This window comes from Cynara cardunculus (assembly GCF_001531365.2).
Source record: "Cynara cardunculus var. scolymus isolate 2C chromosome LG 12, CcrdV1, whole genome shotgun sequence".
Taxonomy (NCBI): domain Eukaryota; kingdom Viridiplantae; phylum Streptophyta; class Magnoliopsida; order Asterales; family Asteraceae; genus Cynara; species Cynara cardunculus.
In genome coordinates this window covers 35,582,574-35,588,733 of record NC_037539.1, presented here as the reverse complement: position 1 = coordinate 35,588,733, position 6,160 = coordinate 35,582,574, and positions in this window count along the sequence as shown.

Sequence of the window (6,160 nt, the reverse complement as noted above, 5' to 3'; positions counted from 1 at the left end):
ATATATATATACATACATATATATATACATACATATATATATACATATATATATATATACAGACTTGGGATCACATGAGATCAGCATGTTTTCGTGAGACCCGTGAAACCAGCTTTTTATACTTGAAACTTCACAGCAAAATGATGTGAAAGTAACCTTTACATTGTTTTTGCTGTGAAGGTTCGACTTTTTTAAACTTCCACAGTGTTTTTGCTATGAAGTTTCAAGTGTAGAAATGTGGTCTCACGGGTCTCACGAAAACAACCTGGTCTCACGTGAACCCAACCCTATATATACACCTATATATATATATATATATATATATATATATATACCTATATTATGAACATATAATTATTTACTTTTTTAAAACTTCAAATTTTCAAAAATACAAAAATTAAATCAGCATGTATTAATTAAAAATATATACATTATATTTAGATTTTATAATACTCATCAAATAAATTATATCAAATAAATTCACAATTTCATGGTTTCGTGAATGAAAAACCTCACGATTTCGTGGTTTCATTAACGAAAGAAACTCATGAGTTGATGGTTTAGTGGTCTTGTAAAGAAAAAAGGTTACAAATTCATCAAATAAATAAGTGTCATAATAAAGTAAATTTACATAAAAAAAATAGGGTATATTAATTAGATGATAACTACCATAAATATAAAAATAATCCGTTAAGAAGTAAAATGACAATCACACCCTTATAAATAAATAAAAAGAAAAAAACATTGAATAATTCTGACTGCCTGAAAAAGGGTTGCAAGTTTGTACAAATTTAATGGTTTGCATTTAATCCCTTCCCTCTATATCTATACTACCTTGTAAAACATATTTAACAAAGTCTTATAAACAACCCAAAATGCATAAGATACTGTTTTTTTATGCACAAAGTTTTAAAATCTCTTAGGCTGCATTTGGTACATGGGACAGGACATAACAGAACGGGACAAAAATCACGGTCCCACGATTGGCGGACCATGAGACAGAAAACAAGAGCTCATTGTCCCACATTTGGCGCGACATTAGACATTGAAAAGAACTAGGACAAGGTGAGACAAGAATGGACAAAAGAGACATTTTCTTAGGTGGAACAAGAAGGGATAAGTATAAGACAGAAACTAAAATATTACTAATCTACCATAGTTTGATATATTATCTTAATATGATATTTGTTTTAATGGTCAGTACAACTAGTTTCGGCCGCCTCTGTGATAATCGGCACCTGATTATTACCCAAGGTATTTATTATGTTAATTAATTGTATATATGGATACATGCTTACATGGGTTAAATACGTGAATATGTGTATTTTTATGCATATGGTTATATGCCTATTATAAAAGTGCTTATATATATATATACAAGTGAGGTTATGCATTCATGTAAAGTATGTGTATGCATGAAAATTTTATACATGCATGGGTAATTTATGTATGCATGAGTGTGCATGAGTTATATGTATGTGTGTATGATTTTTATGTGCAAGCATGTGGGGGTGAAGTGTAGCCGACTTTCCATGTAGGGAAAGTATAAATATAAGGGTTGAGTAATGAGGCAAGTTTTCTTGCCTCATTTGGAAAGCTTTGGGAGATTTAGAGAGAAATTGTCCGATGATCTTTTGGCCATTCATTCATCTTCTTCAAAATTTAGAATTTTCATAAGGTGGGTGATTTCTAAACCTCTTTTGTATAAAATTTGTTACTGGTTTTTATTTGAATGGTGCTTATTATTGGAAAGAAATCAGTTATCCGATTAAAGTTTTTATTTGGACAAGGGGTGACCGGATTAAGTCTAAACTGGACAAAGCTTGCCCGGATTACTCTTAAACCGGATAAGTGTTATCCGATTTATCTATAAATCGCTTAAGTCTTGTGCGATTTAAGGTGATAGTGACAATTTAAACTATGTAAACCGGACAAAGGCTTTGAACGGAGAAGTATGAATACGACCAAGCATGGAGCGGTTTAGTCTTAAATCGCCTAAGGGTCGTGCGGATTAGTCATAAATCGATCATATGCCAAGCGGTTTAGTCTTAAATCGCCTAAGGGTCATAGGAATTAGTTATAAACCGGCCATATGTTGTCCGGATTAGTAAATTGGACAAAAGGGACAAGTGTTGTCCGGATGGTATATCCGGATAACTTATCCGGTTAACTTATATTTGATAATTTTCAAATGTTGAATATTTTAGACATTTATATAATTTAAAAATGTCTATTATTGGGTTTAATTATGGATTTATAAAAGGGGTATTTTATATCTTTTTAAATAAAAAGATATGTTTCTACCAAGCGTGGTGACGTAAGTCTGTTTTCGTATGAAACTATATTTTGGGAAACCTTCCTACCAAGCGTGGTGACATAAGTCTGTTTTGGTATGGAAATTGGATTTTTGTAAACTGTTTCTACCAAGCGTGGTGACGCAAGTCTGTTTTGGTACGAAACTTGTTTTAAGAGGTAGTTCCCCCAGACATGGTGACTTTTATCTGTTCTGGCTTGGAACTAGGAATGGGTACTTTCAGACGTGGTGACTTTTGTCTGTTCTGGCTTGGAACTGGGAATGAGTACTTTCAGACGTGATGACTTTTGTCTGTTCTGATAAGTAGCCCTGTTTTTGTGGAGGAATAAGGGTGGCATATCAAGGAGATGTGTACTTGGAATAAGGGAGGCATTGTCATATGTGGATAGTATTATAACTCTTATTATTGTTACTAATTGGATTTAATAATTTTGAGTCATCATTTCTTTGTGACCTGATGAATTAGAAATATTATTCATATTAGAAATAATAATTTAGATGTTATTGAGAAGGGGAAAATGGTTTGTCATAAAGGGCAAGTATTGCCTTAAATCTTTCCATTAACTTTTACAGAGGAATTATGGTCATTTTAGTCTGATGATTCAAAGAAGCTTTGGTTACAATATTTTTCATATTGGGAACGTTGGATTTTTAAGCAGATATATTTTATTAATAAAACTGAGGTTCTTGAGTATATCCTATTTTTTGAGGACTGCATTATTTGAGTGTATCACAAATATTTCTGAGCAAAGATACTTTATTATATTTTGGTATTTATCATCCTGCATTTGCAAAAAGGGATTTACTCACTAGACCCTTCTGGTCTAACCCTCATTTTCTGTTTTAAAATTATGCAATGTAGGAATGGCGGGGTCCAGGGATAATAAGGAAAAAGGAAAAATGTGATTATTTTCCTAACCTGTTATCTGCTTTTGAAGATCTGCTTAAGATTGCTTACTTTGAAGATACATGTTGTATTATGTATGTTAGTACATGATTTGTTTTAGAATTTTTCATATGTAGATTTTGTACATATAAGAATCCTTGTACTAGTGGGACCTTGTGATGTAAACTATATTTTCATGTAATGAAATATGTGTTAAATGCAAATGTGGTATTTGGGGGTGTTACAGAAGTGGTATTAGAGCCTTAGTTTAAGAGATTTAGGTATTCAAAGCATGATGCCTAGACTTAAACTGTCATTTGCATGTTAAGAGTCTCGGACATAATTAGTATCACTGGGAATAAAATATAATGGGTTAAAGAGGTAGTATGTAAGATGAATTCGAATTACAAATGACTAATGTAATTATGAATTTACAGGTACATACCAATACTCAGATACCATATTATATTTGGGAATATGAATATGTGATATTTAATACTAAAATATCTACAGATGTCTAGTCGATCGCAAAGATCAGAAAGAATTGCCCGCCCTGAATCTGAAGAAAGGGAGGAATCTCCCGTTAATCCACTAACCTATGCTTCAAAGAATAGAGGTCGTGGAAGAGGTAGGGGTAGAGGTCGAGGAGGGAGTCAGATTCCTGAGAGGAGTCAGGCCGAGATTCGCCCTGATCAAGGGGAATCTATTTCTGGGAATGCTCATGAAGAACAGAGGCAACAACCAGAGTTTATTACCAGAGACGTTTTGGCAGAAGAAATGGGGAAACTGAGAGAAACCTTGATATCCATTATGRGACTRCCAGCTAGAGTAGAAACCGAGCGAGTTGAAATTAATCCTCCAGCTCCTTCAACAGGCAGCAATAATCGGACAGGGGATATAAAAATGTTTTTAACATGTAAACCTCCAACTTTTTCAGAAGAAAGATATCTAGTAAAAGCAATGTGCTGGATAAAAGATATTGAATCAGTATTCAACACTAGTAGATGCTCTGAGGATGATAAGGTTAGATTTGCAGTATCTATGCTCAAATCTAATGCCTTATATTGGTGGGATGTGGAGTGTTCGGCACAACCAAATATACTGCAAACCATGTCTTGGGAAGAATTTGTGAATAAATTTAAAACACAATTCTGTCCTACAACTGCAGTATGACAGATGGAAGAAGATTTTCTTAAACTGGAACAAGGGAGTAGATCTGTACGGGATTATACCGAGAAATTTATTGGGTATTCCTGTTTTGCAGAACATTACGTATCTTCGGAATCCCGAAAGGTGGAGAGGTATATTTGGGGTCTGAAACCTTCTATTCGGGAGTTCGTGATTGTTATGAATCCTGATACTTTCTCTTTAGCCGTCAATGCTGCCGAAGTTACTGAAAGAAACAAAAATCTACAAGGTGAGGAGAAATTTGTTGAGAAAAGAAAGTGGGAAGGGTCTTCAGTCAGTTTTAGAAGACCCAAGTTTATTAGATCAGATAACCGTACTCCTGAGCCACCTCCTGTTAGAACCTGCCCGTAATGTCAGCAGGTGCACCAAGGAAGTTGTCCCTCTGAACCAAAGAAATGTTATCGTTGTGGGGAGGCAGGGCATTTGTCAAGGGACTGCACTACACCCAAAAGGTGTTTTCAGTGCAATTCACTTGATCACATCTGACCAAATTGTCCACAATTAAGAGCTCCTCGTTTGACAATGGGAGGAAATGCTCCCAGTAATCGTGGAAGGCCTAGTGCACCGAGGGGAGGCCAGAGTGGAGCCAGAGGTAGATCGTTCCAAATGACAAAGAACGAGGCAGAAGCAACCCCAGATGTGGTAACAAGTACCTTTCTTTTGAATTCTATACGTGTTAAGGTGTTGTTTGATTCTGGTGCAAAATTTTCATTTGTATCACCATCATTTGCTCAATCTGCATGCTTGAATTCTGTGCACCTTGATGACGAATTAGTAGTTGACACTGCTAATAGTCAAGAGTCTGTTACTAGAGTATTCAATAATTGTATTATTGCTATTGAGGGGTGTGAATTACCGATTCGACTGTTTCCTATGCCAATGAAAGAGTTTGATATAGTGGTGGGTATGGACTGGTTAGCAGAGCATCAGGCTAGTATTATTTGTAATAAGAAGATGATTAGAATTACTCTGCCAGATCAAAGAACAGTTATTATTTATGGTGATCGTTAGGATAATCATACTAGTCTACTATCTGTGATAAAAGCCCAAATGTCTATTCGGAAGGGATGTCAGGGGTGTTTAGCATATGTTATTGATGCAAAGAAAGAAAAGGGAAGCAGGAATTGATTCCAATCGTTAATGAATACCCGGAAGTCTTTCCAGAGGATTTGTTTGGGTTACCGCTAGATCGAGTCATCGAATTTCAAATTGATCTTATACCTGGGGCAGCGCTAGTAGCTAAGGCACCGTATAGATTGGCTCCTTCGGAATTGAAAGAGTTAGTTACTTAGTTGAAAAGAACCAATTAAAGAGGGGGAGGCCCCTCCTATCAAGAGAAAAAAAAACGTTAACAACAAATTACGCACTCGGGATGGGGCGAACCACATCCACCAGAAAAGAACCAAGGCTCCCTCAGGGGAAAGAAATGAAAAAAACAAGGCGAGAGGAGAGAGAGACCGACCACTAGGGAAAGTGTTGATCCTCTCTCTCATTGATTTGATGATAATCCCTTTTTCCTTTCGATGTATTTTAGTTTCTGTATTTTCAGTTCCAGCGATCAATACACTGAGCATGTTCAGTGATCGCTGAAGAACTCGCTTTGTAAAGTCATTCAGAGACAACAATACTTTAAGAAAACAACACTCACACCAAAAATCCTTCAGCAAACGTCAAAGACTGAAACTGAAGATTAGAGACTGGCGCGTACGTGATCTGAAGCGGTATTCAGTGATTACAAGCCTGTCTAGCTATGTGTGAAGACTGCTCTAGCT